A 21,218-nucleotide genomic window follows, 5' to 3' on the forward strand; every position below is an offset into this window, starting at 1 on the left:
CAGGATATATGTTCGACGAAGGCTTCCCTGTGATACTGTAGTGATATATCAGAGGGATGCTGGCGCTGTTTAGTGAGTCATGTGGAACTTCTGCCCATGGTGAATTCCTGTAAATAGCAGCTTTGGGTGAGTCTGTTCTTCTGTACCACTGGATGTCCCACAGGTTCCTTTCTGATGCAGCTCTGGGCCGGCAGCCAGCAGGAGCTGCAGAGGAGACCTGAGAAGGATCCCTCTTGTCTCGCTCCTGCCTAGGAGCTGCTGTTCTCACCCTGGAGAGCTGAGGCTGTTCTTGATGGTAACTCTGTAGAGGGGTATGCTTGTCTCTGTTACTCTTCCTTTGTGTTCAGTATTAGCATTGTGCCTTGGGAGCACAGCTGGCATCCTTTGCAGTCAGTGTTCGTGGCAGGGAAGGGTTACAGAGCAGCTCCTGGATCTGTGGGAAACATCAGCTGCTACTTTGTCCAAGGTCCACTTGACGCAACACTGAGTAATATTACTTCTGTCTAGTAAGACTCGTACTAGTAGAGAGACCTTTATGTCAGCTGTGAAATATTCCTCTATGGTCGTAGCCGTGTAGGTGGATTTGTCGGGGGAAAAAAACATGAGCATCAAACCGGAACCAGGGCAAAGTGGATCATCGCATTAAAAAAATCAAGAGTTACCTGTTTGTGGGAGACATTGCTTTCCGAGTAGTATTTTTTTCAACCATTTGCTGGCAGATGCACTTTTACTTTTTCTGACAACTTGTATTCTCTTTTTCTCAGTTTGACACCCGGCAGAAAAGGAATCCAACTGAGACCTACCTTTGAAGACATTTCCCCCTTTGTAAACATTTGCTGCTACTTGATCAGTACATTACTGATCACAACAGAGGCCACAGACGGCTGGAAATAAAATTCTCTCTAAGCACTGGACCCTGGCAGTGTTCCCGAAATACAGGACTGGTGTGCAAATGCCCCTTGTCGCTGCATTTTTAAAACTCGCTTTTATTGTTTTTCTACTCTTTCTTCCCCTCCGAATTTGCGCCCTGGGTGACTGGAGCCAGGTTCATCTACAGACGTGTGCTGGCAATGTGTTAAACAAAGATTGAACATCTTCCCCCTGATCTCTAACTCTAAGCCGTATCTACATTTGGACTGCAAAACATGGCGAGGAGAGGACTCTTCATCTGCCTGAGGCAGCCCCCTCTCACACACATACACCTTGGATGCAATATGTGCCCTCCATGGAACATCCCCTTAAGAGGAAACTCCCACATCACCAAGAGTGGCCGCCATCTCATTTTGTTCACATTCAAGCTTCTTACAGAGCAAACACTACATAAGTGTGTCCCCAGCTACCTACAGTGGAAGAAACATAACCTCTCCGCAGTTGACTTGAGTTGCTCACTGATCCTCCCTTACAGACGTCACTTCCCATGGTCGAGCACAGGGTGATCATATCCTTAATAGACAAACCTATCATCTTCTTTTATTTAAGGAAACCGGTTGGTAATGGCTCTAGAAGGGGTATCTGACCTGTGTCGATGGGTTGTATGACAGGCATGGTTTTGCTGGCATCACTTCTTGCTGTGTTTGCCTCAGCAGGAATTATCACTCCCCTCACCATGATGATCAGTCCAGGCTTCTGAAGGGGGAAGGGTCCTGGATCCCTGGGAAACAGCCTTTTCATCAATTTGATGGGAAGGTTCCTTTATGCTCTTCTTCTGACTCCTCTGTTCTGTCTTGCTAGGGGCTTCAACTTGCTTTGTCCCCCCACCCCACATGCTCTGTCAAACTAGTGTCTTCAACTTGAACCCATCAGGGCTGGTTCTTGCATATTCTTCACCTTCTCCGGAAGGTGCAGTTTCACTTTTGTTAGGAAAAAGGGCACTGCTCTCCATTGAGAAAGAACTTCTGCATCCATTCCTACCAGTGCTCAACTTTATTGGGGGGGGCTGGATTTTTACCCACCTAGGCCTCTCTGCTGATAAATGGCAGTACTATGCATCTGATTGTTTGCAGCCGGCCTTGTCAAATGATAGCTGCTCAATTTCCTACTCAGTGGGTAGTGGTGTGTCTTTCTTCAACCATCCTGTGAACTCCAGGGTTGTGTTGCATCATGTAAAGCCTTCCTTGTGACCATTGGCTGCTCCTTGGAAATTCCAGAGGAATCCTATTCCACGGCTTTTATTGTGCACAGGTTTCCTCAAGCTGGCATGTTTCTTCTCCTTCCTTCTGGCAGCAGACCTCTTTCCAGCTCGGATAAACGTAAGGTCGTAGCCAGGCTCATGCACAAGTCCTGCAAGTCTGTGGTATCTGACGACATGAAGTTTATTTTGTGTAAGGCTTCTTTTCTGATTACTGTCGTGTATGTCAGCTAAATTAGCAGACCACAGGCCCTATGTGCCTCTCATACTGCGCTATGTTCTATCAGAACAGGGAGTATTAGTAGTAAAATCTCTCTTTCATGACAGAATTCGACTTGAGTGAGAAAGTTTCTTTCTGGTATTCTTTTACAGACCCCATGCTTCCGCAGCTGAGACAACTTGCATAAACCAAATGTTGTGAATGCTACAGGCTTCTTTATAGGCTGAACCTGACCCCTGTGTTCTGCAGATGAAGTGTTAGTGACTTACGACTGCAACGTTGCTACGTAAACCGCATCTAAATCCACTAATATTGCATTGCATCACCCACGCCTATTCCTAGCGTTAGACGGATGCACCATCGAACTTCAGAGCACCGCGCAGCAATCCTCAAGCGGCCCGTGTGGCATTCTTCAGGTGCACGCCTCTAGGGGGGAGATAGGTAGTGCAGCTGTGTTGGCTACTCCACACTGAAACCACAGGCTCACTTTAACAGACTCTGTGAAACCATCTAGCAGAGACTTTAAACTGTCCATTGCTGCCTTCTACCACAGCTTCCTGGTTCTCTCGGAGTTGGAATCCGCCCATTCACTGTCATTGGAGAGAGAGCCATGACGTAGAGGTGTATATATAATTCCCTAGGGTGACGGAGTTCGGCTCTGTATACTTGCTTCCATTCCCAGCACCGGCCTACCAAGCGCTCACTCATTTTACAAGCAAAACACCGATAGGTTCTTCTTATGAGTAAAGCACCATTATGCTGCGCACTGAAGCTAGGGAAGGGCTTGTATCCTTGTATGATGTATGCTCACTTTTGTGACACTTTGCATGTGAAGCTTTGGTTAAAAATTATTGATAAACAATATGCAGCCCCCCTCAACCGCTAAATGGCTGCCCCCTCTATTATGCATGAGGTTTGGGAGTAAAGGAGAGGTGCTCGGTTTTGTGGTCTTCTGCGTAGAGCCACCCATTCCCCTTTCGTTTTATTTTATTATTTGAATTATTTACGTAGAGCTCAGCAAAGGACCAGAGTAATGACAGCTATCCACTTGACTCTGCTTTGGCAGTAATGTAGGAAATCGGAACCAGATCCCAACCCAGTTCAAGTGCCACAGTAATCATGGGGACATTTCGATTAAATATTTTGTTTCCAAGGAGTCCCCTTTAACGTCACTGTCTCCCCTTTCCAAGAGGACCCCTTTAACATCACTGTCTCCCCTTACCAAGAAGTCCCCTTTAACGTCACTGTCTCCCCTTACCAAGAAGTCCCCTTTAACGTCACTGTCTCCCCTTTCCAAGAGGTCCCCTTTAACATCACAGCCTCCCCAGATGATGCTTACAATGATTAGTTGCTGCTAGTTTGTAGTGACCTGCTTTTTTTTATTCAATAAGTAGTTGTTCTATTAAAGATTTGGCATGAAAACAGCTAGATACAAACCTTACATCTATTCTTGCTTTATTTCTGAACCAAAACTAGATTCTAGGAATATATTAGGTTAGATGATAGAAACTACTGTGAAAGAAGGAAACAGTATCTCTAGATGCTGATCGGTGATCACTGCGTAGCTGCATGGACCCACAACAAGATCTTGTTATTTCTGATCCCCTTCATCTTGAAACCATCTACTCCAGGGAAGCATCAGGCAGTGCTCTGGACATGCTGTATAGTTACCATAATGTAAATAAAAAAATAGAGACCATGAGGTTCATGAAGATGTAAACGCAGATTATGAGCTGAAGACTTTCGTACATGTCAAAGAGCCAAGTTTTAATGAGGGGGAGGTAAGGTGCAGGTATGCTTCTGGGTATTGGGAAACCAATCTGGGAAAAAGCAGGAACTGGCCTCTGCACGGGGAATTCCAGGATGATGCAATAAGTATTTCACCAGCAGCTTAGATCCCCAGAATAACCCGGAAAACAGTTTAAATGTACTTTCTGAACAGGCCTAGTACCATTCAGGGTTTAATAAAAAAATCAGCTCCTGACTTATGGCCTAATATGGAGCGCTCAGTACTCAGAGCATGTGCCGCAGTTTTAGCTGTCCGTTCATCTTTTTCATGCTTTTAACTCCAGTAATTCCAGACATGTATGCAAAATACCTGGGGTGCCTGAGCTGCCCGAATGACATTGCTGCTAATTTCACAGTTCCCACTATAGCAACTTTGCAAGGTGTTAGGATCAGGGCTTTAGATTCTGCTTTCAACGTAGCTTCTTTGCAAGGTCTTAGGTTCTGGGCTTTAAATTCTGCTTTATCAGCAGTTTCAACAAAAATCCTCTTCAGTCCTCACTGCCCAAACATTCCAAACCACTGCCAATTGATGCTGGGTTCTCATGGGACTCAAAGAAAGGGTCTTAAAGAACAGCATACTTTAGTGAAATCAACATTTTGTTCTCTTGTCAGTTAAGGTCTCTGTACACAGGAATGTATCCTTTTATACTCATGTCATTGACAAGTAAAGCACAGGTCGGTTGGGATCCGTACCTCCTTGCGAAGAGCCGTCATTACACAACCTGTTAATCCATTAGCCATTCATTTCTGTGGACTTTTCATTTAAATATTCAAAACTATGTGTTCTCTGTGTTTCTTGGTTGAGAAACCCATGTTTATTAATCATAATTTGAAGAAATTTCATTGAGTACATCATCTACCATTTGCAAGACAAAAGAGCAACCAGGGCACTCAAAATAATAAGTCCAAGATGAGTAAAGTTGCAGGAAATATTTTAATCCTTTGTATTGGGAAATCGAATTAGTACTCAAAGATTGTTCAAGTCCACATGTTAGAACAGGCACATGAGAGTTCAGAAACAGCCAACACGTGTTTCGTCCTCATGGACTTTTTCAAGGCTGGAAACAAACAAATGGGAACTCTTACAAATAAAATCACTACCATCCGGTAGGTACAATAAACAGTGATCTATCAGATTAAAATTAAATTTACAGCAAAGAAATTTTGCATAGGATGCATAGCCCTTCGGCGTGCACGGATAGTCAGAATAGAGATACTCCCATTGTTTAAAACGTTGAGCACAAAAACATGCCACCCTATACAGGATCAGTGGATAAAGGAAGGAGGTGAGAAAGAACTATTTAATAATAGTGAGTGGAGATGTAAAGAGCCACCACATGAGAATTAGGTGCAATAAGGGGTGTAATTACTAGACATACGAGTAAAAATAGTGGTATTGCGCACATGCTATATACATGAGTGGGACCAACGGTGCCCGTGGAAACGTTGATTTACCTCAGAAACTATAATTGAAGAAGGCAAGTTCATAGAGTCCTTCTGTTAAACCTCAAATAGTGGGTCTATGCCTACGGGAGAGGCCCAAAGAAAAAGGACTATAATTGTGAATTCCTATTCAAAAAGTGAAGCAGCGAGAAACTGGGAGGAGGAAGGCGGATATAAACCTACCAAAACTGATGAGTAGTCCATCAACGTATAAGGTCGTCCCTTGTGATATAGGGAAAAATAATCTTTCAAAACAGAGGGATTGTACCATGGAATGTATCCGTAGTATAGGATAACACTAACAACAAGGCCTAAGTAGACCCAGCCTGTAAATTATACAAACAAGAAGAAAAACCCTATGAGAAGCGACAAATAATTCAAAAAGGACCAACATTGGTTATAAAAGGAAGTAATTAATGATAACTTGCATTATATGTGTGAAAAATGAACCCTATACTGACTGCGGTTAATCATTCCATAACACAGAAATGGGCTAAAGTGCCAAAAAACACAGAAAAGTGACCTGCCATGCGAGGTAAAAAGGCAAAGTGTATGTCATATAAAAAAACTGAAGGCGCAAGTAGTAATCATCTACCATTGGACGTTTAGCCCTGAGCCCGAGTGCATTTCAGGATGAGCCCTTCACCAGGAGTCTGTTTAGTACAAGTGGAAACATCTCTGCTGGCTCGTGCTCTGATGGGATCTTGTTGCTGCCATGGCCCTGGGGAGGCCCCAAGAAAGGCTCGAATACACCTTCTAAGGCTGATGTGACCCCACATTCCCCATTGCTCACAGCACTCTATATATAGGATGCCTGCATATGACAAATACTTCAAATAGGGTGTCCTGACCTCATAACTTCAAGTTCATTCTCCAACACCAATATCTGTTTAGGTGATTTTAACCTTGCACCTGCGCTTTAAGAGACTCTACTAAATTTAACAGATTCATTCATTCACATATCAAACTAGGGAAAGAGTTGTGGCCTCAGTTTCTGTCCTTTTCTCCCTCCCATTCATTCCTCTCGCCTTCACTAGACAGACTACCTTTCACCCCCCAAGCCCTAAACAAAGGGCAACCTAAACCCACCACCATCACCCAGACCTTTTGACATCTAAGCGCCCTTTGCACCAAGAGAATGCCTCTGAAATTTAAGGTCCATTAGAACTCCTGTGACATCAATACTTCCACGGGCACCATGGTGAAACTAGAAAATATGTTTCATCCATCCAGGTTACATACAGACCAACTAGCCCTCAAATCAGTAAAACTGTTCCCACAAACACTCCAGTATCAAGGCAAAAGAAGAATACTACTAAAAAGCCAACACATACTGAAAAGGTAAGCAATACCTTCCTTGATGCAGTGAAACAACTCTCCCCCCACTTCTAGTACCCTGCACTCCATCAATTAAACAACTAACACTAGCAGTGTTTTCACTAGCAAAAGTAAAACCATCTGCAACAGTACTGACCACTGCAGTTCTCCGAGTAATCCCAGCCTCTCACACCACTCCCCACTGTGAATATGGAGCTCATTTCATCCACTCGTTCACCGACCTTTAAAAAGCAATAGCACCCCACCTCCAGTACTACATAGACCATCACAGCTCCATCTTCTATGCATCCCTGTAGACTGCCACCACACAAGGTGCCCTTCAGCTTACTGACAATCCTGCCTCTTTGTTCACCCTTGACCTCTTGGAAGACTTGGGTACTGTTGACCACCAAATCCCCTTTAAGTCTATTTATATTCAAATAAATCTTACACAACATCCATCCTGAAATATTTTACCTCTTTTCATATCGTCAAGCACATGCTCAGTTGGACTTTTTTGAAATCCTCCTAGTCCAGTGCTGGGTCCCAACAAGATGCTTGCTTTTTCCACATGATATTCAAGTTATATGTGGAACCCACAAAAATGCTACAGTCATAGCCCTACACCCCTATGTAAACAACACAAAGGTCTGTCACAATGTAGCCTTCTTTCAGCCCTGGATGTCTATAGTCCACCTAATATTAAGTCATTTGAAAACTGAATTCATACTTCACGGTGACAAACAGCATAAAAAATATGGAAGAGCTGAACGAAGTACCACAAAGTGTCTTTATTCCCCTTCATCTCACCCCACACTAAACCCACCCTAAATGTTTAGGTAAAGCATTGATCCTTGGCTTGCCCTTCAAAAACTACAGGTGAGCCCAAAGAGCCTTTTACCAGAAAAAGCTTCTGCCCTATAAAAAACATTTCTCATCCTTACAACTGTGCAAGCCCTCGTGTCTCAGTGATGCTCCAAACAACCTATTTCATGATACTACTTCCACCTTATCCAAATCCATATGCTTTATAGCTGCTCACCAAGTCATCGGGGGGCTTAAATATAATTATCTCACTGGCTTTTCGAAATCTACAGTCTTTGCCTTCTTGGTCTTATCAAACTCAAGTAACTGTACATCACTTGCTGACATGCGCATTCTCTTAAAACTTACCTCTGGCACAAACAAGCTCAATCACCAGTTGCACTTGCAGCACCAATGGAATAATATTACCAGTACCTAAAACAAAGAGAGAAAACCAAGGCTCCTTCTTAACCTCGTACATCTTAAATGACAACCCCTGTCCCTCTGGAATACCATCCTTCATCTTCTGAGACTCACTTACACATTATTAACCACCAGATAGGAACCCAAAAGCCCACTCTAACCCAAAAACAGACTTTTCTCTGATTACCTCGATCAGACTACCTCTCCACGTCATCTCAACTCTTTTTTTTAAATAGTATTTCAGGTGAGCTAACTACCCTTGGGTAACAGCTACTGTCAATGGTTTGTATAATTTTGTATTCAGCTTGTCAGTATTGTTAGCTGCATTGCCTTAAACCTGCTTATTGTTTCCAATGGATACCTCTTTCCTACAGATTTCCCATCTTGTAATTTCCTCTGGGCACCACACTGGATATGGTAACTCTTGCAATAGCTTCTTAGTGTCAACAGGTAGCTGTCCCTACCACAGTCACGACTTCCCTGCTAACATGTGATCAGTGAATCAAATAAGGCACCACCATGCATGCCAGCCTCCGTTTCCATCTGGTTTTCCCATCACAGAGGTGTAGACAAGACAAACAAGATTGACTGATGGTAGTATACAAAATGGAGGTACTCAGGGGCCCTATAGCCAAAATCCACAGGCAACTTGTGAATAGAGACAGACAATTGAGGAACCTGCGGCTAGGAGGAGTATCCACCAGAAAGATTGTTGACTGTAAATAGCCCATTCTTTTGATGGACATTTCCACCTGCAGATTCCTCTTACTTGTCAATTACTACCAAGTCCCATCTTCACAGAGGAGAGCCAGATTGCAGTGTGATCTGGTAAAATGTCCATCACTGCTGATTTCTTTGTCTGTGGAGTAACCATCAAGACAATTGTACATATGAATGTATATGACTTATCCTGTCAAGCTCTGACCTCTTATGGTATTGTCTGCGGATTCCATCCCTCTGGGTGGTAGGCCAAGTTTATCAATATAGGCCTTGATTAAAGAAAAAATAATAGACGTTGTGTGATGCTCTCTAAAACTTTATTGTAATAAAAAAAGGAGCATCACTTCAGTTACAAAGCATTATTCAATGTATATTTCAATTATAGGATGGCATTCACTGTACAGAGATCTGTCTCTCCCCTTGTGAGATACTGAACTCTGTCACCTAATGGGTTCCTGTCTCAATCTGAAGGGGGGAAAATTAGTCTTGCATCTTATACCACATTCTAATTACACCGGTAAAGCAAATTTAGACAGATTTGCTGTGACTCTCCATCATTTGACATTAGAACTGTAGTGAGTTAAAGGTAAGAGAACTCTTTGCACACATCCCTTGATGATCCCGCTATGCAAAGGCAGCTCCATCTCCAATATATATTTGGAGTATTGCAAACGTCTGTATCTTTTCTGTGTAGTAGATGCAATGCCACACAAAACCTTGTGAAGATTGTGTCCTGAAGTACCCTCTATCTTCCATTAAGATAAACTTCTATAGTGAACCTACAAGCACTCTTCCACTGCTCGTCTGTCACTAGCCTAGTGGTCTCCGAATTGTTTGTCCTTTGTGCATTTCTTCCATATTTCAACTCTCTATGGTAGTGATCAGTTTGCAGCAATCTGTGGTAGTTCCATGGCTCAGTAAAGTGTTAGCATGGAGAACATTAGAAACCTATTCCCATCTACACGCCACCAGAACCTTGAGTTGAACACATCTAAGGAGATTCCCCTAAGTTGCTCCTCCAAGCACCTCCATCCCTTCACAAGTGTTTTTTTTTTTTCCAGGCCCAAGGTCACCTATTGTCTTGTCCTTTGACCTACCATGACATATTGGTGGCACAGGTGCACTGCCTCAAATGATGGGGCATCCCCTGGCTGTCGTCAGTTTTTGTCTTGTCTACCAGACAGCGCAAACTGTCTGGTTGCAAAAGACCTGTTATTAACCTCAAGTCGGCTTACAGCCCACCCATTGCGTTCCTTTGGCTGGCTTTATTGTCATGCTTATTTGCTTGTATCCATTGTTCCATTTTTGTGAAACTCCTTTATCTTTTGGTGACGCACTCAATGAGGATGCATGTGTTTTCTCTCTTGCCCTCCCGTGTGCTTTTCTACCTGCCTCAACCCAGCCTCGTGCTCTGTGTTGATTTCTCTCGTGTGCCATCCCAATTTAAGCTACCCTCACTGTGTGCTGCTCTGTCATGTTCTTCTCCTCCCAAAAACCACCCGCTCCTTGATCTGTGTTGCTCTCTCCTTCGTGTGCTTCACCTACCTGCAGAACACTCTCTGCCCCTCTAGTTTGTGTTGCTCTCTCTCTCCTGCCTTGTGAGGGGCGCCAACAGGTTGGAGTCCCTAAGCTCGAATCCAAGCAGTATTTTAGCTGCGGGGCTTATGAAAGCACATCTGTGTCTGGGCTTTGCATGGAAACCTAGGAGGCAGCAGTGAGGCTTTCCTTTTTGATCTTCTCAGTTCTGACACATTCAGTTGCACCTGATGGTGACACAGTGTGATCACAGGATGGATGGATGGATGGTTGGTAGATGAGGTGTTGCTAGGGGGATGGTATTCAGACTCAACGGGCACTCCCCTTGTGCTGGGCAATACCATTTTTAGGAAGCTCTGTTGTTTTAGAGGCGTGTGAGTGCTTGCCCATTACCACTGGAAATCCTAAATATGGAAATTAAATGCATTCTCTGCCCTTTCACCAATTCCTTGAAATGCTGCCAGAAATAAAGGCGAAAAATCACAAAGTGAAACCTGATAGTGTAAAGAAATGGCTCCCTGTTGCAGTTACCCCCCACTTTTTGCCTGATACTGATGCTGACTTGACTGAGAAGTGTGCTGGGACCCTGCTAACCAGGCCCCAGCACCAGTGTTCTTTCACCTAAAATGTACCATTGATCCCACAATTGGCACACCCTGGCATCCAGATAAGTCCCTTGTAACTGGTACCTCTGGTACCAAGGGCCCTGATGCCAGGGAAGGTCTCTAAGGGCTGCAGCATGCATTATGCCACCCTAGAGACCCCTCACTCAGCACAGCCACACTGCTTACAAGCCTGTGTGTGCTAGTGAGAACAAAATGAGTAAGTCGACATGGCACTCCCCTCAGGGTGCCATGCCAGCCTCTCACTGCCTATGCAAGTATAGGTCAGTCACCCTTCTAGCAGGCCTTACAGCCCTAAGGCAGGGTGCACTATACCATAGGTGAGGGTACCAGTGCATGAGCATGGTACCCCTACAGTGTCTAAACAAAACCTTAGACATTGTAAGTGCAGGGTAGCCATAAGAGTATATGGTCTGGGAGTCTGTCAAACACGAACTCCACAGCACCATAATGGCTACACTGAAAACTGGGAAGTTTGGTATCAAACTTCTCAGCACAATAAATGCACACTGATGCCAGTGTACATTTTATTGCAAAATACACCCCAGAGGGCACCTTAAGAGGTGCCCCCTGAAACTTAACCGACTGTCTGTGTAGGCTGACTAGTTCCAGCAGCCTGCCACACCAGAGACATGTTGCTGGCCCCATGGGGAGAGTGCCTTTGTCACTCTGAGGCCAGTAACAAAGCCTGCACTGGGTGGAGATGCTAACACCTCCCCCAGGCAGGAGCTGTAACACCTGGCGGTGAGCCTCAAAGGCTCACCCCTTTGTCACAGCCCAGCAGGGCACTCCAGCTTAGTGGAGTTGCCCGCCCCCTCCGGCCACGGCCCCCACTTTTGGCGGCAAGGCTGGAGGGAACAAAGAAAGCAACAAGGAGGAGTCACTGGCCAGTCAGGTCAGCCCCTAAGGTGTCCTGAGCTGAAGTGACTCTAACTTTTAGAAATCCTCCATCTTGCAGATGGAGGATTCCCCCAATAGGGTTAGGATTGTGACCCCCTCCCCTTGGGAAGAGGCACAAAGAGGGTGTACCCACCCTCAGGGCTAGTAGCCATTGGCTACTAACCCCCCAGACCTAAACACGCCCTTAAATTTAGTATTTAAGGGCTACCCTGAACCCTAGAAAATGAGATTCCTGCAACTACAAGAAGAAGGACTGCCTAGCTGAAAACCCCTGCAGAGGAAGACCAGAAGACGACAACTGCCTTGGCTCCAGAAACTCACCGGCCTGTCTCCTGCCTTCCAAAGATCCTGCTCCAGCGACGCCTTCCAAAGGGACCAGCGACCTCGACATCCTCTGAGGACTGCCCCTGCTTCGAAAAGACAAGAAACTCCCGAGGACAGCGGACCTGCTCCAAGAAAAGCTGCAACTTTGTTTCCAGCAGCTTTAAAGAACCCTGCAAGCTCCCCGCAAGAAGCGTGAGACTTGCAACACTACACCCGGCGACCCCGACTCGGCTGGTGGCGATCCAACACCTCAGGAGGGACCCCAGGACTACTCTAAGACTGTGAGTACAAAAACCTGTCCCCCCTGAGCCTCCACAGCGCCGCCTGCAGAGGGAATCCCGAGGCTTCCCCTGACCGCGACTCTTTGAAACCTAAGTCCCGACACCTGGGAGAGACCCTGCACCCGCAGCCCCCAGGACCTGAAGGACCGGACTTTCACTGGAGAAGTGACCCCCAGGAGTCCCTCTCCCTTGCCCAAGTGGAGGTTTCCCCGAGGAACCCCCCCCTTGCCTGCCTGCAGCGCTGAAGAGATCCCGAGATCTCCCATTGACTTCCATTACAAACCCGACGCTTGTTTCTACACTGCACCCGGCCACCCCCGCGCTGCTGAGGGTGAAATTTCTGTGTGGGCTTGTGTCCCCCCCCGGTGCCCTACAAAACCCCCCTGGTCTGCCCTCCGAAGACGCGGGTACTTACCTGCAAGCAGACCGGAACCGGGGCACCCCCTTCTCTCCATTCTAGCCTATGTGTTTTGGGCACCACTTTGAACTCTGCACCTGACCGGCCCTGAGCTGCTGGTGTGGTGACTTTGGGGTTGCTCTGAACCCCCAACGGTGGGCTACCTTGGACCAAGAACTAAGCCCTGTAAGTGTCTTACTTACCTGGTTAACCTAACAAATACTTACCTCCCCTAGGAACTGTGAAAATTGCACTAAGTGTCCACTTTTAAAACAGCTATTTGTGAATAACTTGAAAAGTATACATGCAATTTTGATGATATGAAGTTCCTAAAGTACTTACCTGCAATACCTTTCGAATGAGATATTACATGTAGAATTTGAACCTGTGGTTCTTAAAATAAACTAAGAAAATATATTTTTCTATATAAAAACCTATTGGCTGGATTTGTCTCTGAGTGTGTGTACCTCATTTATTGTCTATGTGTGTGTACAACAAATGCTTAACACTACTCCTTGGATAAGCCTACTGCTCGACCACACTACCACAAAATAGAGCATTAGTATTATCTATTTTTACCACTATCTTACCTCTAAGGGGAACCCTTGGACTCTGTGCATGCTATTCCTTACTTTGAAATAGCACATACAGAGCCAACTTCCTACATTGGTGGATCAGCGGTGGGGTACAAGACTTTGCATTTGCTGGACTACTCAGCCAATACCTGATCACACGACAAATTCCAAAATTGTCATTAGAAATTGATTTTTGCAATTTGAAAAGTTTTCTAAATTCTTAAAAGACCTGCTAGGGCCTTGTGTTAGATCCTGTTTAGCATTTCTTTTAGAGTTTAAAAGTTTGTAAAAGTTTGAATTAGATTCTAGAACCAGTTGTAGATTCTTAAAAAGTATTCCAACTTTTAGAAGCAAAATGTCTAGCACAGATGTGACTGTGGTGGAACTCGACACCACACCTTACCTCCATCTTAAGATGAGGGAGCTAAGGTCACTCTGTAAAATAAAGAAAATAACAATGGGCCCCAAACCTACCAAAATACAGCTCCAGGAGCTTTTGGCAGAGTTTGAAAAGGCCAACCCCTCTGAGGGTGGCAACTCAGAGGAAGAGGATAGTGACTTGGAGGAAAATTCCCCCCTACCAATCCTATCTAGGGAGAACAGGGTCCCTCAAACCCTGACTCCAAAAATAATAGTCAGAGATGCTGGTTCCCTCACAGGAGAGACCAACACCTCTGAAATCACTGAGGATACCTCCAGTGAAGATGACCCCCTATTAGCCAGGATGGTCAAAAGATTGGCTTTGGAAAAGCAGCTCCTAGCCATAGAAAGGGAAAGAAAAGAGATGGGCCTAGGTCCCATCGATGGTGGCAGCAACTTAAATAGGGTCAGAGATTCTCCTGACATCCTAAAAATCCCCAAAGGGATTGTAACAAAATATGAAGATGGTGATGACATCACCAAATGGTTCACAGCTTTTGAGAGGGCTTGTGTAACCAGAAAAGTAAACAGGTCTCACTGGGGTGCTCTCCTTTGGGAAATGTTCACTGGAAAGTGTAGGGATAGACTCCTCACACTCTCTGGAAAAGATGCAGAATCTTATGACCTCATGAAGGGTACCCTGATTGAGGGCTTTGGATTCTCCACTGAGGAGTATAGAATTAGATTCAGGGGGGCTCAAAAATCCTCGAGCCAGACCTGGGTTGATTTTGTAGACTACTCAGTAAAAACACTAGATGGTTGGTTAACAGGAAATGAAGTGTGTGACTATGTTGGGCTTTATAATTTGTTTATGAAAGAACACATTTTAAGTAACTGCTTCAATGAAAAGTTGCATCAGTATCTGGTAGACCTAGGTCCAATTTCTCCCCAAGAATTGGGAAAGAAGGCAGACCACTGGGTCAAGACTAGGGTAACCAAAACTTCCACTGGGGGTGACCAAAAGAAAGGGGTTACAAAAACTCCCCAGGAGAAAGTGGGTGACACTAGAAACAAAGAAAAAGAGTCCTCTGTAGGCCCCCAAAAACCAGAACAGGTGGGTGGGCCCCAAGACACAACCCAAAACAAAGGTGGGTACCAGGGTAAGAACTGGGATGCCACTAAGGCATGGTGCCACAACTGTAAACAGTCTGGGCACCACACCAAGGACACTTCTTGTCCCAAAAACAAACCCCAGAACAAAATTCCAGGGGTAACCAGTGTAGCCATGGGAGATGACTCCTCAGATGAGGAGGTCTTCATAGCCTTCAACTGGAAACAGGGCCCAACAGGTGAGTTGGAGATTCCAGAGGGAAGTAGACACTTCCACCACCTACTGGTGAATGGAATCCCAACCACTGCCCTGAGAGACACTTGTGGCAGTCACACTATTGTGCATGACAGGCTGGTGCTCTCAAACCAGTACATCCCAGGTGAGACTGCCAGGGTAAGAGTTAGCCTAGACAGGGTCACTAAGAGGCCTGTGGCTTTAGTACCCATAGAAGTGGGTGGCACTCTTAGCTGGAGAAGGGTAGTAGTCAGTACAGACCTCCCCCTTGATTGTCTCCTTGGAAATGACTACCCAGAGGTTAGTCAGAGCCCAAGAGAGGGACTGGTCCAGTGCCAGTCCTCTCCCAAGGATTCTGGAAGTCCTGCCTCTGCAGTAAATGCAAGCAGGCCCCAGAAGAAGAAGAAAAGAAAACAGAGTAGGAAGGGTGGACAACCTTTAGCCAAGGTTACAGCAAGCCAAGGAGATTCTGCTCCAGTAGGGGAGAACTCCAAAAATGGCCCTGATAAAGTCCAACCTGACCCACAAGAAGTCCTGGCTAGTCAGGCAACTGTTAAACCTGAGTGGGTGGCTCCTCAGCTAACAGAAGAAAGAGTGGAAGAAGGGTGTTTACTACAAGATGTGGTAACCCCCCACTCTAATACAGCAGACAGGCAACCTGAACCCAAAGAGGCCTGTAACTTAGCCCCTTCCCTTTTAGGTGAAGAGCTAAAGGTGTGGTTCTGGGCACTGACAGCTGTCAGTGGCCTCTGCTGGGTGTTAGCCTTTATGGCTGCACTATCCTTAGCATGGTGGTCTGACCCCATGCCAAATAGCAAGTTAGGCCCCCTGACCCTATTGGTCATGGTGGGGTTACTCCAGCTCTGGGTAACCTCTCTAGGTAAGCTAGGGGTAACCCTGGCCAAGATAAAGTTAGCAGAGGTGGATACCTCTAAGGCCAAAATAGAAAGAATGGGTGGAGACATTGAAGAGGCAGACAAGAGGCAATTCAGACTAGGTCCTATCACTGTGGAAGTAGGTCAGTTCCCCAAAGGGAATGACCTGAACAGAAGGATGTAGGGCAGAGTAGGCCCTGCAACTAACCAGCCTATTTCTCCTACTCTTCCTCGCCTGACAGACTAGGAAGACTCTCCCAGCTTGGGCTGAGTCTCCTGGCCTGTGGGCTGGGGGGGGGCTTGTGTAAAGAAATGGCTCCCTGTTGCAGTTACCCCCCACTTTTTGCCTGATACTGATGCTGACTTGACTGAGAAGTGTGCTGGGACCCTGCTAACCAGGCCCCAGCACCAGTGTTCTTTCACCTAAAATGTACCATTGATCCCACAATTGGCACACCCTGGCATCCAGATAAGTCCCTTGTAACTGGTACCTCTGGTACCAAGGGCCCTGATGCCAGGGAAGGTCTCTAAGGGCTGCAGCATGCATTATGCCACCCTAGAGACCCCTCACTCAGCACAGCCACACTGCTTACAAGCCTGTGTGTGCTAGTGAGAACAAAATGAGTAAGTCGACATGGCACTCCCCTCAGGGTGCCATGCCAGCCTCTCACTGCCTATGCAAGTATAGGTCAGTCACCCCTCTAGCAGGCCTTACAGCCCTAAGGCAGGGTGCACTATACCATAGGTGAGGGTACCAGTGCATGAGCATGGTACCCCTACAGTGTCTAAACAAAACCTTAGACATTGTAAGTGCAGGGTAGCCATAAGAGTATATGGTCTGGGAGTCTGTCAAACACGAACTCCACAGCACCATAATGGCTACACTGAAAACTGGGAAGTTTGGTATCAAACTTCTCAGCACAATAAATGCACACTGATGCCAGTGGAGAAGTGTGGCTCAATGGTTAGAGCGGCAGACCCTGAAGCAGAGATCTGGCTCAAGACCAGGGTTCAAGTCCTGCTTCAGCAGGTCTTGGGCTCAATTCCCCTTGACCAGATAATTCTCGCCTCGGTGCCTAATCTAATTCATGGGTCCCACTCTGCAACTCTGGGCAATAGCTTGCTTAATCTCCACAACGGCCCCAACAGCGCTTGGATGCCTGGCTTCACCCTGGGGGTGCTCAGGAGTGGGCGCCTCACAGGGAAAAGCCAGGAGGGGTTCCATAGCGGTATGAGTACAGCGCCTTGAGACCCTAACGGGTGAGTAGTGCGCTATACAAGTGCTAATTTACATTTTTACATTTTTACATTTTATTGCAAAATACACCCCAGAGGGCACCTTAAGAGGTGCCCCCTGAAACTTTACCGACTGTCTGTGTAGGCTGACTAGTTCCAGCAGCCTGCCACACCAGAGACATGTTGCTGGCCCCATGGGGAGAGTGCCTTTGTCACTCTGAGGCCAGTAACAAAGCCTGCACTGGGTGGAGATGCTAACACCTCCCCCAGGCAGGAGCTGTAACACCTGGCGGTGAGCCTCAAAGGCTCACCCCTTTGTCACAGCCCAGCAGGGCACTCCAGCTTAGTGGAGTTGCCCGCCCCCTCCGGCCACGGCCCCCACTTTTGGCGGCAAGGCTGGAGGGAACAAAGAAAGCAACAAGGAGGAGTCACTGGCCAGTCAGGTCAGCCCCTAAGGTGTCCTGAGCTGAAGTGACTCTAACTTTTAGAAATCCTCCATCTTGCAGATGGAGGATTCCCCCAATAGGGTTAGGATTGTGACCCCCTCCCCTTGGGAGGAGGCACAAAGAGGGTGTACCCACCCTCAGGGCTAGTAGCCATTGGCTACTAACCCCCCAGACCTAAACACGCCCTTAAATTTAGTATTTAAGGGCTACCCTGAACCCTAGAAAATGAGATTCCTGCAACTACAAGAAGAAGGACTGCCTAGCTGAAAACCCCTGCAGAGGAAGACCAGAAGACGACAACTGCCTTGGCTCCAGAAACTCACCGGCCTGTCTCCTGCCTTCCAAAGATCCTGCTCCAGCGACGCCTTCCAAAGGGACCAGCGACCTCGACATCCTCTGAGGACTGCCCCTGCTTCGAAAAGACAAGAAACTCCCGAGGACAGCGGACCTGCTCCAAGAAAAGCTGCAACTTTGTTTCCAGCAGCTTTAAAGAACCCTGCAAGCTCCCCGCAAGAAGCGTGAGACTTGCAACACTACACCCGGCGATCCCGACTCGGCTGGTGGCGATCCAACACCTCAGGAGGGACCCCAGGACTACTCTAAGACTGTGAGTACAAAAACCTGTCCCCCCTGAGCCTCCACAGCGCCGCCTGCAGAGGGAATCCCGAGGCTTCCCCTGACCGCGACTCTTTGAAACCTAAGTCCCGACACCTGGGAGAGACCCTGCACCCGCAGCCCCCAGGACCTGAAGGACCGGACTTTCACTGGAGAAGTGACCCCCAGGAGTCCCTCTCCCTTGCCCAAGTGGAGGTTTCCCCGAGGAACCCCCCCCTTGCCTGCCTGCAGCACTGAAGAGATCCCGAGATCTCCCATTGACTTCCATTACAAACCCGACGCTTGTTTCTACACTGCACCCGGCCGCCCCCGCGCTGCTGAGGGTGAAATTTCTGTGTGGGCTTGTGTCCCCCCCCGGTGCCCTACAAAACCCCCCTGGTCTGCCCTCCGAAGACGCGGGTACTTACCTGCAAGCAGACCGGAACCGGGGCACCCCCTTCTCTCCATTCTAGCCTATGTGTTTTGGGCACCACTTTGAACTCTGCACCTGACCGGCCCTGAGCTGCTGGTGTGGTGACTTTGGGGTTGCTCTGAACCCCCAACGGTGGGCTACCTTGGACCAAGAACTAAGCCCTGTAAGTGTCTTACTTACCTGGTTAACCTAACAAATACTTACCTCCCCTAGGAACTGTGAAAATTGCACTAAGTGTCCACTTTTAAAACAGCTATTTGTGAATAACTTGAAAAGTATACATGCAATTTTGATGATATGAAGTTCCTAAAGTACTTACCTGCAATACCTTTCGAATGAGATATTACATGTAGAATTTGAACCTGTGGTTCTTAAAATAAACTAAGAAAAGATATTTTTCTATATAAAAACCTATTGGCTGGATTTGTCTCTGAGTGTGTGTACCTCATTTATTATCTATGTGTGTGTACAACAAATGCTTAACACTACTCCTTGGATAAGCCTACTGCTCGACCACACTACCACAAAATAGAGCATTTGTATTATCTATTTTTACCACTATTTTACCTCTAAGGGGAACCCTTGGACTCTGTGCCTGCTATTCCTTACTTTGAAATAGCACATACAGAGCCAACTTCCTACAGATAGTTTTTTAAAACATTCTACATAACTGCCAAGTTGTGGTGCATTGTCTTGTACGACACCTCCAGCCAGTCATCCTGCCATGTGCTGCTGGCTGAAAAGCCAGGCGTGCCTGAAAGAGCAATGCATGTTTAGGACTCTGTGTTTTCACATTTCACAGAGTGATCTGCATATAAAACTAAATGTTTACTAAGTGCATTCCCATATAATATGAGAACAATTTCATTCCCATAGTGTAACTTATTTTGACCTTTCAACAGAGTGTATAGAAAATGATTTTACCAACCTTCGCTAGCAGACAAGGGACGTATAGCAGCAGGGCAAACTTTTCTAACACATCACAAGCAAAGTGTGAGTGAGTGTGAGCAAATGTTAAGTGATTGTGAGAGAGCAAGTGTGAGTGACAGTGTTACAATGTGGGTGAAAGACTGTATGAGTGTGTCTGCATTAATACTAGATTGTGTGAGATTTTGTGAGAAAGTAAGTGTTTTAAAGTGTATTTTGTGTTGTACTTGTGAATGTGCTGCTGGCTTTGGCATAGTGGAGGTAATTCATGTTTATAGAGGAGGGCACCATTGGTGCATGGGTATATGCATACTGGAGATAATTCTTGGCACGTGGGGGTACAACACTAGGCAAAATGCAGGTATTGACATATTGCAGGTATGTTATTCTTGGCTTAAGTGGGCACCCATGAGCGATCATAGCTAATGTAAACATTGGCAGCATCAATATGTCTTGGTTTGACAAGCCTGCATTTTTTCAAATAGATCCATTTGGCATTGAAATAGTAGAAGTAATCAGAAGGATCGCACCACAATCTAAAGCTACAGCGCATATGTTTTCACCAATCAGTAAAAAATTACACATAACACCATCCCTGACATTGGCATGAGTTACTTTTGTAGATTTATATGCACATGTGCACAAGCAAAATGTCATCACTCACAGTGCAGAGAGCCAGCGACTTAAGTGGGCTGACGCTTTGCCCATGCCGGATACTGTGGGCATACTTCAGTGGTCTTTTTACAGCCAATAAACGAAGAAAGATAACTGAAAGTTCCTATTTGAGTACATGTATGAATTTATTTTAAGGGGAGTGTTTTCTAAAAAATGAGGCTCTGTCTCCAAGCAATGCTGTAGAATAAGGCCGGTTCCTTTGGGGTGACTCGCTTCCTTGGTGCATCTTTAAAGTGCTAGAATATTGCTGGAGTACCCTTTCAAAGCCTACGAATTATTAAGTAATTTATGTGACTACGATGCTTTATCTGACTTAAAAAAAAAAAAATTTTTTTTGAGAGAACCACCCAAACTCCATTCCCTCGCTCAAATCTAGGGCAAGTGTTACGTAACCCTACTTTCAAGGATGACTACCCATCACCGGCGAGCAGAAAGCGCAGGTGATGTCTATAAATGGCAAGAGCAGAATCTTGTTAATGAAATAAACAGCATTGCCCACTCTTAAAATGTTCACAACTCTTCCATGGGCCCTGTGTTGCTCTCTCCTTCTTGTGTTCCTCCCGCTGGAAATACCCTCGCCTCCAATGCTCCGTGTTGTTCTCTTCCTTGTGTGCTTCGCCCCCTGCAAACTCCCCAGTTGCCTCTGTCCCTCATGTGCTTCGCACTCCTGCAATCCTCCTCTCTCCGTGCTCATTGTCACTCTGTCCCTCATATGATTCTCTCCTTGGAAACACTCCGCCTCCCATACTTTGTCGCTTGTGTGCTGCTCCGTGCTCAGGTTGTGCTCTGTTTTGTGCTTTTCCCCTGCAAACCTTTACTGATGTGCTCCGTGTTGCTTTCCTCTCCCT

At 46.2% G+C, this 21,218-nt stretch overlaps 1 protein-coding gene across 1 annotated transcript in view; it reads left to right on the forward strand.

The window, feature by feature from the left end:
• The window catches only part of QSOX2 (quiescin sulfhydryl oxidase 2), a 214,702-nt gene that overhangs the window by 60,828 nt on the left and 132,656 nt on the right, over window positions 1-21,218 (forward strand). The gene's annotated exons all lie outside the window — the stretch shown is intronic.

Source organism: Pleurodeles waltl, chromosome 6 (genome assembly GCF_031143425.1).
Source record: "Pleurodeles waltl isolate 20211129_DDA chromosome 6, aPleWal1.hap1.20221129, whole genome shotgun sequence".
NCBI classification, from domain to species: domain Eukaryota; kingdom Metazoa; phylum Chordata; class Amphibia; order Caudata; family Salamandridae; genus Pleurodeles; species Pleurodeles waltl.